This window comes from Pyrus communis, chromosome 13 (genome assembly GCF_041283825.1).
Source record: "Pyrus communis isolate YQ-2024b chromosome 13, ASM4128382v1, whole genome shotgun sequence".
Classification (NCBI taxonomy): Eukaryota; Viridiplantae; Streptophyta; class Magnoliopsida; order Rosales; family Rosaceae; genus Pyrus; species Pyrus communis.
In genome coordinates, this window is record NC_142577.1 from 4065564 (window position 1) to 4088019 (window position 22456).

At 37.3% G+C, this 22456-nt stretch overlaps 2 non-coding genes and 1 pseudogene across 2 annotated transcripts; 2 read left to right on the plus strand and 1 right to left on the minus strand.

Moving 5' to 3' along the window:
* The first annotated feature begins 481 nt into the window (after positions 1 to 481).
* On the plus strand, positions 482 to 3804 carry LOC137721205 (receptor-like protein EIX2; annotated as a pseudogene).
* A 10070-nt stretch (positions 3805 to 13874) lies between these two features.
* On the minus strand, positions 13875 to 16630 carry LOC137720704 (uncharacterized). Its single transcript, XR_015954870.1, has 5 exons — positions 16529 to 16630; positions 15934 to 16075; positions 15395 to 15621; positions 14546 to 14799; positions 13875 to 14414 (listed from the first exon to the last, which is right to left on the minus strand). It is a non-coding gene; the product is annotated as an uncharacterized LOC137720704 (transcript).
* A 2480-nt stretch (positions 16631 to 19110) lies between these two features.
* LOC137738523 (small nucleolar RNA R71) lies at positions 19111 to 19217 on the plus strand. Its single transcript, XR_011068967.2, has one exon. It is a non-coding gene; the product is annotated as a small nucleolar RNA R71 (small nucleolar RNA).
* Positions 19218 to 22456: the final 3239 nt, after the last annotated feature.

Sequence of the window (22456 nt, forward strand, 5' to 3'; positions counted from 1 at the left end):
AGTAAATTGTAATTTACCCATTTTACTTTCACTTGCACATTTACCTATTTGACACCCAGCTTAGGTGGGCGTATTATATCCCAGTAAAAATATCACATCCATCAAAAAAATTAATTATTCATCTATATTAATACAATGTATTTGAAGGAGCGACGATTCCCAATTCCAAGTGGGGTCTTAAATTAACTTGTGTCTCTATAGATGTGGACTAGCTAGTCCTAAATAGCCGCTTAGTTTAATCCATCTTATCATCTATGAAACTTTTGTCCAAGATTCCAAGAGTCCGTCCGACGACTGCTACTCTCATTGATGTGCACCGATTTGAAAATGCGGTCTCATGCCGTAAAGGATGGTTTAGAAAAGGTGAGGCTCCCTACTATATATAGGTAGCACTACTCTGATTGAAAATGCGGTCTCATGCCGTAGAGGATGGTTTAGGAAAGGTGAGGCTCCCTAGTATATATAGGTAGCACTACTCTGATTCGAGTATACGTCATTGCTCATACACATCACCTGCTTCATACACTTGAACTTTATGGAGAGAACCATGAGAGTTGTTACACTGCTAATCAGGTTTCTAGCCATTGCAACCATTACTTTCAGTATTGGTTTATGCAATGGAAATCCCGGTTGGCCTCCACTTTGCAAAGAAAGCGAAAGACAAGCACTTCTGATGTTCAAGCAAGATCTCAAGGACCCTGCCAATCGGCTTGCATCGTGGGTTGCAGAAGAAGATTCAGACTGTTGCAGTTGGACAGGAGTTGTCTGTGATCACATAACCGGCCATATCCACGAGCTACACCTTAATAATTTCGGCTCTGATTGGGATTGCAACTCTTGTTTCGGTGGTAAGATAAATCCTTCTTTGCTCAGTTTAAAGCATCTCAACTACTTGGACTTGAGTAACAATGATTTCAGTACAACACAAATTCCCAGTTTCTTTGGTTCTATGACAAGTTTAACACACCTTAATCTTGCATCCTCATCGTTTCATGGAGTAATTCCTCATAAACTAGGAAATCTCTCCAGTCTACGCTATCTCAATCTCAGTAATTACAATCTGATGGTTGAAAACCTTCGGTGGATTTCTGGTCTTTCTCTGCTGAAACACTTGGACTTGAGTTTTGTAGATCTTAGCAAAGAATCTGACTAGTTGCAAGTTACAAACATGCTCCCTTCTTTGGTAGAGTTAGATATGTCTAGTTGTGGACTTGATCAAATTCCCCATCTACCCACCACAAATTTTACTTCCTTGGTCCTCCTTGATCTTTCTGAAAACTATTTTAATCCTTTGATGCCGAGGTGGGTTTTCAGTCTTAAAAATCTAGTTTCTCTTGATCTCAGTGCTTGTGGTTTCCAAGGTCCAATTCCTAGCATTTCACAGAATATCACATCTTTGAGGGAAATTGATTTGTCACACAATTCTATTAGTCTTGATCCGATTCCCAATTCTATTCAGAATATGACCGGTCTTAAAGTCCTTAATCTTGACGAGAACAACTTCAATTCTACCATACCTGAATGGTTGTATAGCTTGAACAATCTCGAGTCCTTACTTCTTTCTAACAATTTATTACGCGGTGAAATATCGAGTTCCATTGGAAACATGACATCCCTTGTCAATCTTTACTTGGATAATAATCTGTTGGAGGGGAAAATCCCAAATTCTTTGGGGCATCTTTGTAAGTTGAAAGTTCTTGATCTGTCAGAGAACCATTTCACGGTTCAAAGACCATTCGAAATCTTTGAAAGTTTGTCTAGATGTGGTCCAGATGGAATAAAGTCGTTGTCGTTGGGGAATACTAATATATCAGGTCCCATTCCAATGTCACTAGGAAATCTGTCAAGCTTGGAAAAATTGTACATATCTGGAAATCAGTTTAATGGAACTTTCACTGAAGTTATTGTTCAACTCAAAATGCTAACGGAATTGGATATATCTAATAGTTCGTTAGAAGGTGCAGTGTCGGAAGTTTGTTTTAGCAACCTTACAAAGTTGAAGCATTTCATTGCAAAAGGAAACTCATTTACTCTGAAAACTAGTCGAGATTGGGTTCCTCCTTTTCAACTTGAAATTTTGCAGCTGGATTCCTGGCATTTGGGGCCTGAATGGCCGATGTGGTTGCGGACACAAACGCAATTAAAAAAACTAAGCTTGTCTGGTACACAAATTTCAAGTACTATTCCAACTTGGTTTTGGAACTTGACTTCCCAAGTACAATCTCTGAATCTCTCTCACAATCAGTTGTATGGGCAGATTCCAAATATATCTGTTGGAGGTAAATATTCAGTGGTTGATCTTAGTTCTAACCATTTCACTGGTGCATTGCCTATTGTTCCCACCTCATTATATTGGCTAGATCTTTCCAATTCATCATTTTCTGGATCTGTTTTCCACTTCTTCTTTGATAGGCCGGATGAAACAAAGCAACTTGATGTTCTTCATCTCGGGAACAATCTTCTCACTGGAAAAGTACCCGATTGTTGGATGAGTTGGCAATCCTTGAGCTTCCTGCATTTAGAAAACAACCACCTAACTGGGAATGTCCCAATGTCCATGGGATACTTACAACGGCTGAACTCACTGCACTTGCGCAATAATCACCTGTACGGAGAATTGCCACATTCCCTGCAGAACTGTACCTCGTTGTCAGTTGTTGACCTTAGTGAAAATGGGTTTTCCGGAAGCATACCAATATGGATAGGGAAAAGCCTTTCAGGGTTGCATGTTCTTAACCTTCGTTCGAATAAGTTTGAAGGAGATATTCCTAATGAAGTTTGTTATTTGAAAAGTCTCCAGATATTGGACCTTGCACATAACAAACTCTCAGGAATGATACCGAGATGCTTCCACAATTTGAAAAGTGTGTCATAATTCTTTTTGTCAAGATGGTCTGGGTTTAGTATATATGATGGGGCTAGGTTTATTATTTCTGAGAATGCAATCTTGGTAACGAAAGGGATAGAAATGGAATATAGCAACATTTTGGGATTCGTAAAAGGCATGGACCTTTCATGCAACTTTATGTATGGAGAGATCCCTGAAGAACTTACCGGCCTCCTCGCATTGCAGTCACTCAATTTATCGAATAATCGCTTCACTGGAAGAATTCCTTCAAAGATTGGTAATATGGCACAGTTAGAATCTCTCGATTTTTCCGTGAACCAACTTGATGGTGAAATTCCTCCAAGCATGACGCATTTGACATTTCTGAGTCACTTGAACTTGGCCTACAACAATTTGACGGGACGAATTCCGGAAAGCACTCAACTGCAGAGCCTTGATCAGTCGAGCTTCGTCGGCAACGAACTATGCGGAGCTCCACTCAACAAGAATTGCAGCCCGCCGCCACCACCAGTTAAGCAAGACGGAGGAGGTGGATACCGTTTACTAGAAGATGGGTGGTTCTACGTGAGCTTAGGAGTTGGATTCTTCACGGGGTTTTGGATTGTGCTTGGTTCTTTGCTGGTAAACATGCCATGGAGCATTCTTCTTTCACAGTTGCTGAATAGGATAGTGCTTAAAATGTATCATGTAATAGTTGAATATGTTTAGCTTTGTTTTGTACTATGCGTAAGTTTGTTGGCATTTTCCTTGCTGTGACGAATATGCCAGTATGGTTGTGTTGTATGATTTTGTCAAATTTCGTCGTCTTGTTTCATTGTATTTTCTTTCAGGTTTGGCTTTAGAGGGGTTAGGTTTCATGTCCCCCCTCCCTTGTATAATTTTTGTTTTCGTTTCTAGAGGGGTAAGGTTTATGTCCCCCCTTCTTACTCAATGTTGTTTTTCTCATTTTCTTGGCATTATGAGGGGTAAGGTTTATATTCTCCCGTGACTAAATGTAACTTATTTGTTTCGTTATTAATAAAATATCCCTCGTACCGTCGAGGTTTTCTTAAAAAATAATAAAAATATAAAAAAAAAATTCCATATAAAATTAAAACACTTGTTTTCTGAACATGTAACTCTTAATTCAGCAGAAGCAAATTGAATGACAAGAGAAATGTGTGAAAATGGTTTAGGGATTAGTTACCTATTAATTAAGGGGTGTGATATCCACACATCCCATTTTACTTCTCACACACCTTTTTAATTTTCGACCGTCGGATCGGATGAATTGAAGAAGATCAACAGACAAAAAGTATTAAGAGGTGTGTGAGAAGTAAAATAGGGTGTGTGAGAAGTAAAATAGGGTGTGTGGATAACATACCCCATTAATTAAATATCAGCAAACTCACATTATTCACATTATTTCGTGGTTGTATTTTTAATTATTTTTCATTTACAATTTTACCTCTGGATCTTTCTTTTGTTCTCTCTCTTCTGTCTCCCCTTCTTCTTTGTAGTACTTATCTCTCTCTCTCTCTCTCTTCTTCGTACTAATTCACATGACACATCTCGCTCTTTTACGAGAATACCCAATTGCTATGCAGCTTTGAAATGATTGTGGAGCAAGCAAAATGGTGATGATAGAGTTAGCATGTTCCTATGTTATTTAGAGGCACTCTCTGTCACAAAGCATTCGTATTGATGCCAATATACGCAAAGTTTACAAACTTGAAACATGAAGCAACTTTGTTCCTAGAATAAATAAAATCGACTCGACTCGACTCAACATGTATCGATCTGTAGTTGCTTGACATCCTAAGCATAAGGGTTAAGAACAGGGGTCTGTTTAAATCTCCAAAAAGAAAATAATAAGGGCATATATTGCATGTACAAAATCCGAATCCTGTACTCTACATGAGTCTCCAGCATTAGTGAAACTTCATCTCATTTGGTTTGTTGCCCCTAATGCTGTGGTTGAGCCTACTTGTTTTACATAGGCTAACAAATATCCCAAATGGTGACATGCAATGGCAGAAGAGTTTAATGCTCTTTTGTGTACTGGCACATGGTCCTTGGTTCCATTTCTTCCATCCATGAATGTTCATCCAAATAAATGGGTATATCGGATCAAACGACATTCTGATGGTTCTATACAGCGGTATAAGGCTCGATTCGTCGCAAATGGCTTTCACCAGCAAGAAAGTATAGATTGCAGCGAGGCGTTCAGTCCGGTTGTCACTCATGCAACAATCAGACTCATTCTCTTCATTGTACTTCACTACAATTGGCCTATCTGACAACTTGATGTTCAGAATGCTTTCTTACATGGTTCTTTGGCAAAAGAAGTTTATATGCAACAAACCTTCAGGTTTTGTGGATCCTCAGTTTCCATCACATATTTGTAAACTGCAAAAATCATTATATGGTTTGAAACAAGTACCTCGTGCCTGGTTTCAATGTTTCTCCCAACATCTTGAAGAACTTGGGTTTCAGGCCTCAGTAGTAGATTCTTCGCTATTCACCTTATTTAATGGATCCACAGTTATCTACTTGTTGACATATGTTGACGACATCCTTGTTATGGGCAATAATCCATCACATATATCTCGGTTCATTCAACAGCTTGGTCAAAAGTTTTCTATGAAGGATCTAGGTCATTTGCATTATTTTTTGGGAATGGAAATTACACAGGCATCCATTGCCATGTATCTTTCTCAATCCAAGTCAATCCTGGACCTTCTAAAGAAGACAAAAATGTCTGATGCAAAGCCTCTCACCACTCCCGCTGCAACTGGCCGTAAGTTGAGTATATATGACAGAGAACCTTTGTCAGATGGCACTAATTTTTGAAGTATAGCCGGTGCTCTCCAATATCTTCTTTTCACAAGACCTAATATTACTTTCACCGTCAATTAGGTCTGCCAATATATGCATTCACCCACTACTACTCATTGGGCTGCTGTTAAACACATATTCTGATACTTGAAGGCCATTCATGATCAGGGCATTGTCTATAAACCTAGTCCTCTCACACTCACTACATTTGCCGATGTGGACTACGCTGGAGATCCTGATGATCGGCGCTCCACTAGGGGCTATTGCATTTTCCTTGGAGATAATCTTGTCTCTTGGAGCTCCAAGAAACAGCGAGGGCGTCTTGCTCAAGCACTGAGGCCGAGTATAGACAACAGACCTATATGGCAGCCACTTTATCTTGGTTTTGCCATATCTTTCATGACCTGCACCTTTCTCTTTCTCCACCAAAGTTATGGTGCGACAATATCAGTGCACTTGTAGTAGCTTCTAATCCTGTTTATCAGACAAAGATGAGACACGTTGAAGTTGACTATCACTATGTGTGAGAAAAGGTTGTTCGCAAAGAAATTCAAGTTGGCTATGTCGTAACTACTGATTAGATTGCAGATCTTCTCACAAAAGGTTGTCCTCTGCTTGTTTCAGTTATCTCCTCTCCAAGCTTCCTGTTTGTAAACGCCCACTTAGCTTGCGAGGGCGTGATAAATCTATTATTCCTACATGTACTCCAGGTCAGCAATCCACATCCCTGCATTTTGAATCACCTAAGTCCCGCTCACCAAGTCAAAGTTAGTTTGGATAACTCAAGGACTCTTCACCAAATAGAGAACCCAACGCAGTCCTATCTCTTCTTAGACTCTATCAGTTTATATTTGTAATTTGAATTCACTTGTAATCTACTATACGTTTATATTGTAACATACTTATCTTGTAATCTCTATATAATAAAGGCAAAACCTCACTCATCTTCAATTGAGTTGAGCTTATGCAATCAGTCTTTACAACCCTAGCTTAAATTCTTTCAAGTAAAGTATTGGAATCTTAATCAAGCGAATTATTAGAAATGGTGCATTGAATTCACTTGAAAGGGAACTGGATCTGGCTCACCTGATGACTGCCCAAAACTCACCATGTGCCCACGAGTCTTCATCGCTGCTAGCGATCCTTGAAAACAATATCTATTTGTAAGAATTCGTAGTCCAAAATAAATGTTATATATCAGATAATGTCGAATGCTCTTGACCAACTGAGTTAGAAGTCACTTGCGTCAATTTTGGAGTTGGTTAGGCATATATATGCAGCAACATATGAGTAAATCATGACACACTTATGGAGATCATAAGAAAAGTAAAACTTAAACCTCAAACGTATCCTTCCCTACTCTATCATAGACAACATCAACGCCATTGTCGAAAATTATTTCTGTCACACGAGCGACAAAGTCCTCTTTCTTTCACACAAACGCCATTGTATAATTTGAGTAGGCAGCTACCACCAGAATTGAACTTCTCATTTATTTTTTTCTGGGTAAAAAAAAAAATGGTGAAAAGGAAGGTGATTGGAAATCACTCCCAAAAAGCAAAACGCATTTGACTGAGGGGTAATTTGTTTGAGATCGTGAAATATTTTTTATATTAATAAATGTTTTGACTCCGGGATTTGAATTTACTCTCAGAAAACATAAAATGACATTTTTACCTTCACATCATCAAACAAGGCTTATTGCTCATACTTCACACAACTATTGGTCTCCAATCGAAGGAGGCAGTTGGTTTAACTGTAGCTGCTAACTATGATTCATGTGGACCTGTTAAGGGAGTGGACCATGTGGGTAGGAACTACTATGTTATCTTGTTTTCTAAATTCGCTTTAGAGACAGACGGTGCACTCTTTCAAGGAACAACTGAAGAGAAAAAAGCGTATTGGTGGAAAATTTTTAAATATCTCACAACGGCACGGATCCTATATACGGAGATATCCAAAACTTGCATATTCCTTGTTATTAACATATCAATGAGACCTACAAGGGATATGGGAGTACATAAAACTCCTTCCATGCCAGCTTTTAAGCACAAGAACGGCTTGTAAGGGAAATGTGTTTCTTGGAATGTCCATATGCTCCAAATGAATGGACGAGTAAGAGACCCGTACAAGCACAATCTTTGGAGAAAGCTATAGGGTCCCCGTGCGCGGTGTACTTTGAGGTTTGTCTTTCTTGAATACTTTGAAAAGTCAAGGCAGTAGAACTAGCGCCAAAATTTCGGTTGGTCGAATGGATACATATAGACAAGTTGGTTGATCGAGTGGCTCAATTGCCTGTTCTATGCTCAACCCTAGTTCCTCGACAGCACCTCGAGGTACATTTAGTTGTCTTACATGAGACTAGGGATATTCCTCACTCCATGGCACCTCTCGCGCATTCATTCTTCCTACCCTTCCAGACGTGACACCCATTATCATTATCATCTACCGCCGTTTCTTTCATCTCGGCTATTCATGCATGAAGATCGTCATATATATGCTTGACTTCGGTTACCAGTGCTATAGGTAGGAGTACATTATGGCAGATCAATCACCCGGGTAAACCAACCCTCATCCAAGAAGAATTGTTTTGGTGACTTATTGTTTTACTTCCTGATCAGTTTGAGTGAATACTTCATTGTGAACTTGGAAGTCTCTCAAGTCCACGTGTTGTGCACCTCGGTTGATATGAATTATGTAGATACTAAAAAAGCATATGATTGCTATGTTATGCTTTGAGGGTGTACAATTAAAACACTTATGTGGAGCCAAAAATAATCTCAAAAATCATGAAGGTGACACATGTACTTTTAGCCCAAAAAAACAAGACTGCCCTTATTAAATGAGCTAGGCATCCTAAGCGCAGCTCAATATCCTAGGACTACTCAGAGCTCCACTGCACGTGGAAAAAGTCGAAGGTACTTAGTGATAGGATTATCCCTAAATCCTATCATAAATGCATTCCCAATTGAAGATAAACCCTATCAAGTAATTATCCCAATTATATTTAATTAGGGATAATTACCTTGAATTTCAAGATATTATTTACACAATCTCTTGGGAACATTCTCACCAAAATAAACCCTAATTGCTGGCCAATTCTCCTATAAATACCCAATTTCTCCACAAAAAAATGGTACGCATTTTCTATGCACAGAAAACCTTAAGCACTCACTCTTATCAGAGAGACTAACTTAGGCATTGGAGATCCATTGGCCAAAACCACCTCCTCCCACTCTTTGTGGACTCATGAGGTTTTTGGTCTTTGATCAAAATGGTTGATTGTTTTGCAGGAACATTTTCATCAAGATTGAAGATGTTGAAATTTGCATCGACAACTCATGCATGTAATTAATGCACGTAAAGAAATCAAACCTTAACCTAATGAAGCTTTAGCAGCAGCCATAGAAAGTATTGCACTGAGAAGAAACACACTAAGTCTTCTATTAACTCCTAGCCGTATGACAATGCTCTATGGGAAGCTTTTGTGTCATGTGTTCTAGGGTTTATAGGGACCGATATTTATTAGTGTTCTAAAAAATGCTCTAGGCGCTAGACAGTGGTGCTCCGCCACGATTAACCCAAAATCGTTTACTAAATCGGGAAAGCTATTAGACAGCGAAAGGCGAATGCCTAGGCGGCCTAAACGGATGCTGGGCAGGCTAGACGGAAGTTGGATGGTCTGGGAAAATATGACCGTCTACCCAGAAGCAAGCAGACACTGGCCAATTTGGGTGCTCTGCACCTCACAGTCTTCTCTCCCCGAGTCTTGTCGTCTCCCTCTCGGCGTGACGATTGTATACGATATGACAAAGAGAGTATGGATCTGCAATTACAGATGTGGTGATATGGCTGACGGAAGAGAGTATGGATCTGCAATTACAGATGTGGTGATATGGCTGACGGCGGCAATGGTTTTTGCAGTAAGCAGCTTAGGGTTTTTTTTGGAAAAAATGTGAGTTAATGATTGGGAATCGGGAGGCTGGTACAAGTATCTTGGTGTATTCTTTCATTCTAATAGGAAATATAGAATAATAAATGGATTAGATAGCTTTGGGTTTTTTGTTAGGGTCCATTGCGCCCATCTATAATGGACTGGACAATTCTATTCAAGGGTGAAACAAGGAATACAAGGCCCAACCTTACATTTTATTAATGAAAAAGGCCCAAAAAAATTTATAGGCTTAGAAAATGATACAAAAGGGCTAAAATTTTACATATTTTCTTACACATATATTTTTCTTTAAAAAAAAAATTATTCAATGTTTATTTACATATTAGGTAGTAAGTTGAATTAATTTATATGATGGATAACAAAATTACTTAAATCCGCCTAATCTACCTAGGCCCCCACCTAAGCACCTAGGCGCTAGGCCCCAGCCCGCCGCTCGACTAGCATCTAGCATATTTTTGAACCTTGGTATTGATATAGGCTAAAAGCTAGGGCTTCCGTCCATAAAAGAAGCCTAAACTTACTTTCTTAGCTTCCAAGTTAAGTATCATAATCATTTCCAATTTAGGTTTCCAACAATCCTACTTCCAATATAAAACACCCCATTGATATCTCTAGAAATCAAATCACAATCAATATTATTCTCTAATTATACATTCTAATTACATATATATATATATATATATATATATATATATAAAGGTTGATTTATGTTGGATAAATCCATCATATTAGAGTTGTGGATTAAATCATTTACTTACTTGATATGCCTAGCCAGGAGCCTACGACCCATATGAAGGACTGTTCACAGTTCCAGGTGGGGTTGTGAATATGACTGGTCCTCATGTTCTGTCTTTACAGATGGACTAGCTCCTTGTCATCTTTGAGCAAGAAAAATCAAAGCTTTAATTATTCTGCATGAATTTTCATGCATTCATCGTATGGAATATATAAGAGTTTTTGGCCAAATTTTCCACATAAAATTTGATCTTCTCAACTTCTTAACATTGTCAAACATTCAACGAGAGTCGGACTGACTCATTCATAGGCACGGATTCAAAAACGCGCACGTTCTCCAGCCGTTGAGGATGGTTTAGAAAAAGGATGGTCAAGAGCTTTGAATGTTCCGGGGGGAGTCTGGGGCATAAAATTCTTGTTTTTGAAATTTCATTTGACCTCTATATTAACTACGACAAATGAAGCAAGGAGATCTTTAATCAATATTTTTTAAATTGACATAAACCAAAACTACATTAATTGTTTGTGTTTTGTTTCACTTAAAAAAATTAGCACGTTAATTCTCAAACAAGCTAAGGACTTATCAAACACGCAAACGCCTTCTCCACCAATATATATATATATATATATCCTAATTCAAAGCTTCTCTGGTGTTTAAGTTCATTCAGTCACTATTTATCGCATTTGGTTGTATCACAAAATCCCAATCATATCAGTATTTCTCTCATCTTGGATTTATTAGGATTTTTAAGGTTTTTGTATTGATTGATTGATTGGGAATGAGTTTTTTGCAGAAAAAATTTAAAAATTGGCAGAACATTCTTTTTTCCTTCAACCGAATTGAAAGCCCCATCAAGGTTTTTATCAAGGCCCATTGATGGACCCTATCCTCTTTTGTGTACGTATCTTTCTCATCTTAATGCATATCACACTCTTTTTATAAATAAAAAAAATAGTCATTATAAGTAAAAGTATGATCAATTTATAAATTTCTCGTTCCACCACTAAACTTGCAATCATATATGAGCCTCATATGGGAACTTCATGAGACTCAATATATTTTAAAGAGTATTTTCAAAATACAAATAATGCTTGTTGAAATTCATGGTAACTTTTCCTTTCCCTTCAAAACCATTTATTAATTGAATTAAAATTCTAGCTAAAATGAGTATTTCAAAATACAAAGAATGCTTGTTCAAATTCATGATAACTTTTCCTTTCCTTTCAAATCCATTTATTAATTGAATTAAAATTCTAGTAAAAAACGTTGGCTGGCACTATTGCAACCATTCCTCTCTTCATTTGATTTTTTTTATTTTATTTTATTATTATTATGAGGATGAAAAGGATTCGAAATTATTACAATAATTAAAGGGAGGGGGAATTTCGAACCCGACACGCAGGATTAAAAACCTAACACTAGAATATTAAACCACATGCTTCATATTATTATTATTGTGCCAATTATTTCGTTAATTCTCCAACTTTATATACATAGTAAATCTCCAAAGTTTATGATCTTTCTTTCCTACACCGAATGGAAGATCCACCCTTTTCTTTTCAAATTGATCCAATATTGATCGGAGTTCTTTTTGTATGCTATAATTATTCTCTCTCCATTACAAATTGACTAATTTAAATATGGGGAAATTAAACTTTAAAAAAACGAAAATAATTAATCTACACAGATTTGTAATGATCTTCATTTCTTTTGGTAGGAAATAACTGGATATGATTCATTCAATTTCTATTACTTTATTCATATGCCAATTAGAAAATAAATAAAAAAGCAATAAATACAAGACAATGTAGGGAATTTGAAAATGAGCGGTGGCAAGTTCAGCTTTCTGGGCATAACATTTGTGCAATGGTGAACATTGTTGGCAAAGGATTATACTGGTTTCTTGGTTACCTCCAACGTGTGGATACTGGTCTCTTGGCAAAGGATTATATAACGGATTCACTGTTTTCGTGACATTTTATTCATTAATAAATTGTTATATAAAGAAAAACTTACACATGATAACGTATCTAATTAAGCGCATAAATCTTATGTAACAATAAACTCATTCTATATATAACGACTCAGGCTTGATGGACTCACTTTGCTAATGTTTCAGCCCAAATATTTTCATTAATTGGTTTAATTCCTGTTAATTTTGAATTACGCATTGTAGTGTTGGATTCACAAACTTTTTAATTCTCCACTTTCAATTGAATAAACAATGTGGTATGTATTTCAAACAAACAAGATTGAACATCTAATTAATGATTTGTTCATCTTCTTCTGGCAAGCAAGAAAAAACTAGTTATGCGATGCGGCCATGTTTGAATTGCGCGACATAAACCAAATTTTCCAATCGCAAATTTGGTGATAAATAAATTAATTTCAATAAGTGAAAAACTCAAATAGATTACATAATTTGATTTTTTTTTTTAAGGGGATTAGCTCGTGGGTAAGCTACAGTAAGCCACCTCTTCGGAGGTCGAGAAGACTTGTAGAGACAGTTCAGTCATCATCTGACTACCATCGTATGATTCACTATCGCTAAAAATCGAACCTATGACAAGGTGTGTGGAATGCGAATCTGAAATTGGTGAAGCATTTGTAATTTCAAAATTTCCCCCTCCATACATATTTATTTTTATCAAACCCTCCATACATATAACAATTGGAAAAATTAACTTAATTAATATGGGGTAAAACAGTAGTCTACGATTTTGGTCGCAATTAATTTGAAGAGTGAGATGGAGATCTTGGTGGTGTTGATTTAAAAAGGAGGCCTCCTCATCGGACGGTGTTGGTGAATAGCGCCATGCAGCAGTCAAAGGGTGTTGTGTGCAAACTCTGGTCATCTGGTACTTCTATTTATTAAAAAATTAAGACGAAAAAAAAGAACAAGATAATAATTTTGAAGTGTCAGTAGCAATTATCTGAGAATCAAAATTAAGAAATGTGGTCAAGTTCTTCAAATCTAGTTGAATTTGCTAAACCATCACCTGTTAAAAGAGAAAGAAAAGAAGTTATAAACATTACCAAAATTGTATCAATCTTAACGAAGACATCAAAAAACAAAAATTGGAAAAGAAAATGAAAATTGTTTGAAATCAAAATCAAAATCTCTAATTGGGTGGCATGAAAGGGAAAAGGGAGAGACCCTCAGCAACAATAAAAATGAGTAGCATGGGAGAGAATTCATGTTATGTCATCTTCTTAATTTTATGAAGAAGAGAAGCTGGACATAGATTGTGAGATCGCCCTCCCTACCACTCATCTTTACTGACCTCTGAGAGATTATCTCTCATTTCAACTTAGCAAGTTCTAAGAATGTATGTTGTGGTTACATGGCCTTAATTTATAGAAACTCAGGGGCACACAGATTCATAATTCATGAACTCCATGTCACTCTCGTAATGCTACCAATCTCGAGAAAAACATGTCCATTCACGTGATAAGAGAGATGAAACGTTTAAATTTGACTTGACAATAAAGGAAAATAATCTAAGAACCATAAGGGAAAAAAAATATTGTTCTCAATTCGTAAAGTTCTAAGTTTTGTTCATACAAATCACCCCTTTTTATGTCGATGGAAATTAATAGAGGTTCATTACATCGCATGTCTCTTGAGCACAACAGGTACAAGAAGTTTCAGAACTGGAAGGCGATGTTCCGTTCCTTATTCATAATTTTCTTCACACATACCGCAAAGCTTTTGAAATGAATAAACCAACTCGTATATGTTCGCTTCCGACCTAGGGTATAAGAACAATAGATCCAGATGTTTTCCTGTTCTCAAGGTCTGCGTGTGCCTGTGCTGCTTCAGATAATGAGTAGGTGTGATTCACTCGAACCCGCAATATACCCGATGCAACATTAGCAAATACCTCTCCTGCAGCCTCTAACAATTCCTCTCGAGTTACAGCGTAACGAAAGAGGCTAGGCCGAGTCAAGAAAAGTGATTTCGCGGCAATAGCTGATAACGGAACTGGATCAGGCGCACCTGATGACTGCCCAAAACTCACCATGTATCCCCGAAGTTTTAAGACTTCCAATGATCCCTGAAAACAATACCTCCCGATAAGAATTCATAGTCGAAAACATTACTTATCTATTAGATGATGTCAATGTTGGAGTTGAGTAGTTTGGATAAATCATGACAGCTTATGAATATAAGACAAGTATAACTTACCTCAAACGTATCCTTCCCTACAGAATCGTAGACAACTTCAACCCCATTGTTGGATGTTATTTCTTTCACACGAGTGACAAAGTCCTCTTCCTTGTATATTATGACGTGGTGGCATCCATCCTCCTTGGCCTGTGCTGCCTTTTCTTTAGTTGACACAGTCCCAATGACAGTCGCACCAAGGGCATTAGCCCACTGGAAAGGGATCCAACTCCACCAGCTGCTGCATGAACAAGGACTGCATGTCCAGGTTCGACCTGTATAACAAACGTCGAGTCAGATCTAATAACAGAAGCAACAAAGGTTTCAATTTTTCAAAACATTCATAAAATTAGGAAAAACGATGGCCATCATTAGGCATGCAATTGTAGAATGAAGATATGTTGAGATTAACAAAGCACTTCACTTTTCACACTTAGCTGTGATGCTTTTCTTATTTCTGTAGACTGTCCATCGTAACGGAAACAAGTAGTGTACCACAAATGAAAAAGTGAAAGAGAAAAGGAATGGCAGTTTTCCCTTGTATCAGATATTTAAAGGAACAGATTAATAGAGAGAGAAAGCTTCTCAACTTCTATGAGTGCTCATGATTCGCACATGAAAGGGTTACAAACAACTCAGCTTACGTTGCCGAAACAGGGACAATAGCTAAAGTTGGTTTAGCGGTACACTGAATTTCATTTACTGATTTACATTTGCTGGCAGTGACCAGTATTATTAGTAACAAATATTCACCTTGACAGGAACAATGTGTGCATGAAACAAAGAGCTCTACAAAAACATTCTGCAATTCCACATTTATTTTCAAGAGAGATTAAAAAAAAGCAGATGTGGGTACATGTGTAAAACTACCTTGAAACAGCGGCGTAGTAGAAACTGAGCTGTCGTACCCTTAAGCATGAGGGAGGCTGCAACTTTAGGATCAATGGAAGGAGGAACAGGCACAGCTCTGTTTGCAGGAAGGATCTGCTCTTCCGCATATGAGCCCATTTGCTGACCAGCATAGGCTACAAGATCTCCAACTTGCCTGCCCGTTAGACCTGGTCCCACAGCTGTCACGACTCCACAAGCCTCGACACCTGAAATCAGTTTTGGTTTATACATAAATAGGGTAACTAGTAACTACATCTGCAGTGCCCGATAAAGTTTCAGATGTATATATACACAATCAAAATATCGGTGGGAACTGTTATCTGATTTCATGCTCTGCATTCTTGTTTTTAAGTTCATCCCAATCATTCCTAACCATTTGTCGAAATTTATACTCACCAGAGAAGTACCCAAAATTTTTAATAAAATTTGGATACAAGATAATCTTGGTTGAAATGCATCTCCATAATCTCAAAAATGAATTTTATTCAACTAGTGAACTTAATGAAATGAAACAAAACCTGGGGTGTAGGGAAGCGTAGCAGCCTTATAAAGGCCTTTGCGGTAGTACACATCAATGAAATTAATCCCGATGGCCTCATTCTTGACACGAATCTCGCCATCCTTTGGCTCCCCTACTTCCACATCTTCCCATTTCAACACCTAACATGATCACATGGCCAAAGTGAGAAAAACGATTGGGAATTATTGGCATAAACTAATAACCAAAGCAAAACTTTAATGAAATGGATATCGAATGATCAGCATCAAAGGAGTATAAATCGTTTTCGGGTCCAATTGCCGGCTAATGTGAACGATTATATAAGAAAAGCACTTGATATGGCACTATAAACTCTCTACCAGACAGTATAAATTGAAGCTTATCATCTATCAACAAGCATGCACACTTCCAAATAAATTATCATAGCACAGATTAGAAGCAATTCTCAAATTCAACGAGTCAAAATTACAAACAATAAAAACAACTCAGAGGCTTCTTAATTAAATTGGGCTGATTCTGTTTTTCTCATACAAATCAAAGCACAACCCAGAATTCCAATTCGTAAACAATATATGTAGAGAGAGAGAGAGAGAGAGAGAGAGAAAGAGAGAGACCTCAGGGCCACCATGCTACTATCAGAGCTTAGGGTATACACAAAAATAATTTACGCTTTGCTACCATGCTGGTGCAATGGCAAGATCTTGCACAGTTTAAGTGTTATCTTATCAAATCATTATGTACCTATAATTGTTGCTGCATTGTTGAATACATTAAGAATGATCCGGTAAACCAGAGAGGGAGTCATCAGCTTATGGATCTGTTAACACATCCAATGTGTTGTAATCTTTTCGCTACTTAAACATGTTAAGACATCAACTCTAAAAAAAACTTTCGTCTGCTACTTTACTTATGCTCAGCATGAGGGTGCTGTTGGTTTACCTTGCTTGGATGTGTTGCAGCGCAGGGTTGTTCAAGAAAAAAGGTTTTAAAGGATCCTTTGCAGATGCAGGAACTTCTGCTAAGGTATGGGAATTCCTATTGTTAAATGATAACATTGTAATCCGAGTGTAATTAGTTTAGGTTAAAGAAAAAAGGTTTCAAGTTTAATGTCTGTATGTGTTATTACTCTTCACTGATTGTCAAGAACCAGGATTAAAGAAAAGCATCCTTTAAAGTTTAAACCGGAAGGGGGCAGGTTATAAATTACAGGTGAAATGAAACTAGAAATATATAGTCTTATGACTCAGGGGTTCACCATGAATATGATTATCAAGTATAAACATTTTCTTCGGTCATCAAATTATGTAGCAGTAGCCAAATATAAACATTTAAAATAACGTTGCTTAAAAGAGCGGTTTTAACGAAATACTCCTGGTACTTAGTCTTAGCTACGACTTGTATGAAGGACTGTTCCCCGTTCCTGGTGGGGTTGTGAATATGACTGGTCTTAAAGTTCTGTCTCTACAGATGGACTAGCTTCTTAAATGGCAGTATGTGTAGTTCAACCCTTTTATTCTGCGTGACTTTTCATGCATTCACCATCGTTTATGGTTTTACCAACTACACAAACGATTCCCAATTCCAAGTGGGGTCTTAAATTAACTTGTGTCTCTATAGATGTGGACTAGCTAGTCCTAAATAGCCGCTTAGTTTAATCCATCTTATCATCTATGAAACTTTTGTCCAAGATTCCAAGAGTCCGTCCGACGACTGCTACTCTCATTGGTGTGCACCGATTTGAAAATGCGGTCTCATGCCGTAGAGGATGGTTTAGAAAAGGTGAGGCTCCCTAGTATATGTAGGTAGCACTACTCTGGATCCTTCATTGCTCATACACATCACCTGCTTCATACACTTGAACTTTATGGAGAGAACCATGAGAGTTGTTACACTGCTAATCAGGTTTCTAGCCATTGCAACCATTACTTTCAGTATTGGTTTATGCAATGGAAATCCCGGTTGGCCTCCACTTTGCAAAGAAAGCGAAAGACAAGCACTTCTGATGTTCAAGCAAGATCTGAAGGACCCTGCCAATCGGCTTGCATCGTGATTATTCCCTCTGGATATGCAATTGATCTATCCGCCATCTTCAAAGAAACAATAGTGGGTTCAATTTCACCTATTCGAATATTCTTAGCAACAGATAAAGGTAATAAATTAATACTAGAACCCAAATCACATAATGCTTTTTCAAATAAAATAGCACCAATAATGCATGGAATTTTGAACCCCCTCTATCTTTTTGCTTGAGCGAAAGCTTTCTTTGAAAGATTACACTGTATTCTTTTGTCAACTGAATCATCTCATGATCATTAAATTTTCTTTTCTTTGAGATGATGTCCATCATGAATTTGGCATAGTTCGGCATCTGCTCCTGAGTAACGGCAAATGGAATATTAATCTCCAATTTCTTAAACATCTCTAAAAATTTGAAATACTTCTCATCTAACTTATTCTTCTTAAGCCATTGAGCAAAAGGAATAAGGGGCACATATAGCTTCACGGTGTGGACAAAAGGCATAGGTAGTGGCACGACGGCAATGGCAGATTTCGAAGAAGTGTCTGCGATGGGTCCTGTGATGGCTGATGGTTGTAGGATAGTTGACAATGGTTGCTGCTCTTGTGCAGTTTCTTGGACCTCTTCCTCCTCAATATTTGGTCCCAAATCCGCTGCAATCTTCACTTGTTTTCCATTACGAAGAGTCATTGCTTTTGCTTGCTCTTGGATAATTCCTCCATCCTTGATTCTAAGTACTAGAGTATGGATCATTACCGGGATGCCTGAACTTGTTTTCCATTCCGCTGCAGTCTTCACCATGCTCACTTGTTCTTGAATAATTCAAGAAAATCAACTCCATACGGACAAGCAATTCTAGAATGACCAGGAACTGCACATATAGAACAAGTCTCTTGAACTGGTGTTCTCCCATTCATAGCAAGCAAAGTGTCTAGTTTACTCACAATTGCTTCGACTTGTGCCCCTGAAGCAAAATCATTAGAATTGTTAATCTCAAAAACTCTTGCACGTTTTCCTCTTGCTTCAGAATGTTGTGTTTCAAGTGCCAAAGTATCAAAAAGTGCTTGATATTCAGCTGGCGTCTTGTTCTTAATTGATTCCCCTCCAAGGTTGTTTACCGCAACTTTGCTTGAAGCTGTTAATCCCTTATAAAATATTTGCAAGAGAACTAGAGTAGGCAAACCATGGTGTAGACACTAAATTAACAAATTATTGAATCTCTCCTATGCCTCAGAAATAGTCTCATCAGCCTATTGAGTGAACTACATGATATTATCTCTAAGTGTATCGGTCATCTAAGTCGAAAAGAATTTCTCCAAAAATTTATTTTGAATATTGTTCAACTTGTCAAGGTTCCAGGCTTCAAAGAATTCAACCATGTCTTTGCTTTGTCTTTCATAGTGTCTGGAAGACCTTCATCTTAAGATGTTCCTCGGTGACCCCTTCTGTTAATGCCATGTTTGACACCATGTTGAAGATATCTCTAATATGTGCCAACGGATCTTTAGTGCTCATGCCATGAAAAGAAGGCATCATATTAAAGTGGATATTCTTCAATTCATAATTTTTTACAACTACAAGAAGAACTATGCTTGATGGTGATCCTGGAATGGTTGGAATATCATGGTCTCCCATCGTTTCATTCTGAACTAATGCCATCTTATTCTCTTGCCCATTTTCTTTCTCACTACCTTTCTTTTATTCCTTGCAGATTTCACGAAGTCTTTTCTCAATTTCATGTTCAAACTCAAATATTATGCAATCTGACAAACGCTTACCAAGCATTCACCTACAAGAAACAATGAAAACAGTGAGAATGAACCCAAAAAAAAAAAAAATAAATATTAAACTAACTAAAATTGAAAAGTTAATAAAACAGAATAATAAGAAAGAAACAAAAGAAAATTAAATTAAACTCAATCCGAGGACGCAGCGCCAAAAACTTGTTGTGATAATGGCAAGTGTGCAATATTGTCCAAGTAATATGGTGATAAGTAGAGTGTCTTTCTAACAACGATCGGATTAACCTAAATTTATTATTGCGATTAACATCAAACTAAAATTAAATAAAAGAAGGATTATGATCACAAATTCAAATATGCAAAGAAACGAAATGCAAGTAAAAATAACAATCGATCGAACACGAAGTAAACGTGAATGAATTATAAAAGATTAATGTGTGGAAGCACTAGGACATCAGGTTCCTTATTCTCAATCCTATCTAATCCCATTATTCATATTAACATCAAATTATTCCCATGTTGCTAGCAATTATCCCTTGATTTTGTCAATATTTTCTGTTAGAATATACTAATCATGTTTCTAACTATCCACCTATGTTATGTCTAGCCATAAGATATAGATACTCATAACCCTTTACACTCAATGGATAACTACACCAAACTACACAAACCATAACTAGTATGTCTACTCAACTATGAAATTCAAGGTAATTGTTATGAGAAGTAATCTACTAAACTCAACCTGTTAGTCACAATTTAATTCTTTGCACAAATAATGGCCAGTTATTTGATAACAATAATGCAAAATAACAATTACTCAACATGAAAAATAACTGAGATTAATATAAAATAACGAGAATTAGATGTTCATGATAAGAGTACACTCTAACCCTTGCAAAAGGATTTAGTTCATGATCGAACTAAAGAACAAACATAGACGAATTCGATGACATGGAAGACAACTTTGTATTTGAGTGTGTGTATTCGCTGGGAAGTCTGCAGCCTCCTTCCTAATCGTAATTTTCTATGGAGTTCTGAAATGTGATCTGTATGTGTTGTGAAGATGCTAGAGTCCTCTTGCGGCGCTCGATTCCCTCTTTTATATGTGCCGTGTTTTTTTCTTTAAATCCCCCTTCTTTTCTTTACTAATCCACATGCTAATTGGAATCCCAAAAACATTTCATTTTGGGAAACATCAACAACACCACCATCTCTAATTAGGCTGACTTTAGAGGTACAAAATCCATCTTGGATTACTCCAGCCCATCACAATTCACAATCCACTTGGTGATTCTTTGTGCTTTTCCAAATCAAGACTCAAATTCTATGCTTCGTTCACAAATTATCTTTTCTACAAAAACTCACACATGACACATTAAACTCATCAATTTAATATAAAATCATGACTAAATAATAAGTAAAAGAGGGATAAAACATGTATACAATATCAACCTAACAGCCATCAAAGTTTTCCGCACGTTGAACTTCATCCTAAACTCCTGGAGATCAGGGTCAATCCCTTACACTGATTAAGAAGCTCAAAACATGTAATGAGTCTGAATGAGGCTGGGGCTAAGTCTCAAATAGCCATATTGTAGATGAACATGATGCCTTTCAAGAAATTAAATGGAGGAAATCTTAGACCTAATTCCAAGAACCATGGATAGATTCTGGTGCTAAGAAGTTGGGGAACAAAGTGAGTGGAGAGATCAACATGACCATTTTGCCTAGATTGAGTGGAGAGACCAGCATGAACATTTTCCTTCAGAAGTTCGGTCATGGACTCAATAGCTTCTAGCGGAGTTGGATTAAAGGAGCAGTGGTGTCACCATTATCTTGTTCTAGAGCAGTGCACAAAGTCCAAGCGACTTCGCTAAGATTAACCATGCTTGTTTTGCAAGACGCGGGGATCTGATTCGGCATTGAATCAGATAGATCCTCTATATATTGTGGAGTTTCTACAACGAAGGAATTGGTGTGTGCTGTAAGTAATCACACTCCTCAAGAGGATGCAATGTCTACTTCTATATATCCTCTAGGATTTTCTTGACTTAGAACAAGGATTCTATCCTAAAAAGGTCTCTATCCCAACTGTTACAAATACACTCTTCTAAGGTTCGTCTTTGGTAGCGTATCATCGCACTCTAATTCTCTTGCCCACTGCTTGAGTCTTATACTTGCTGACTAACTTGACCATCGGAGAGACTTTAGCTGGCACACACACCCTCCCCCTCCAGTCTCAGGCTTACTCACGGTTGTTTTACAGGTTACTTGGATTTGTGCCTCCACCATCCACAACAGTACACAAATTTGGTTCCAACATTACCTATTTTGTTTCTTTGAAATTGTTCCCATAAGGCATTTTGACAATTTTTTTAAGAGTAAATTACACAGAACTACCTGTTAAATGACAACATGGTAGGAGTAAGGCCCACTTCTTTGCCAACTGAAATAAAAATGATTAATTTTTTTTAATAATTAAAATTAATTTTAAGAAACCTCTTTCTCTCTCATTTCTCCACAGATGTTGATCGTCTCCTTTAGACCTGACAATTTCTTACACGACCCGTTAACATGACACGAAAATAACGAATTTTGGGTCAACACGATAACTAATCGGGTTGTTATCGCGTCACATGATAAAAACCCATTAATAATGGGTCCTTAACAGGTTTACATGAGAGTGACAAGCGGAAAACCTATTTTGACACGATAAGAAAAAAGTTATTTTGATGATTTTAATTTTTTAAACTACTAAAAAAACTTACTATAAAATACAATAG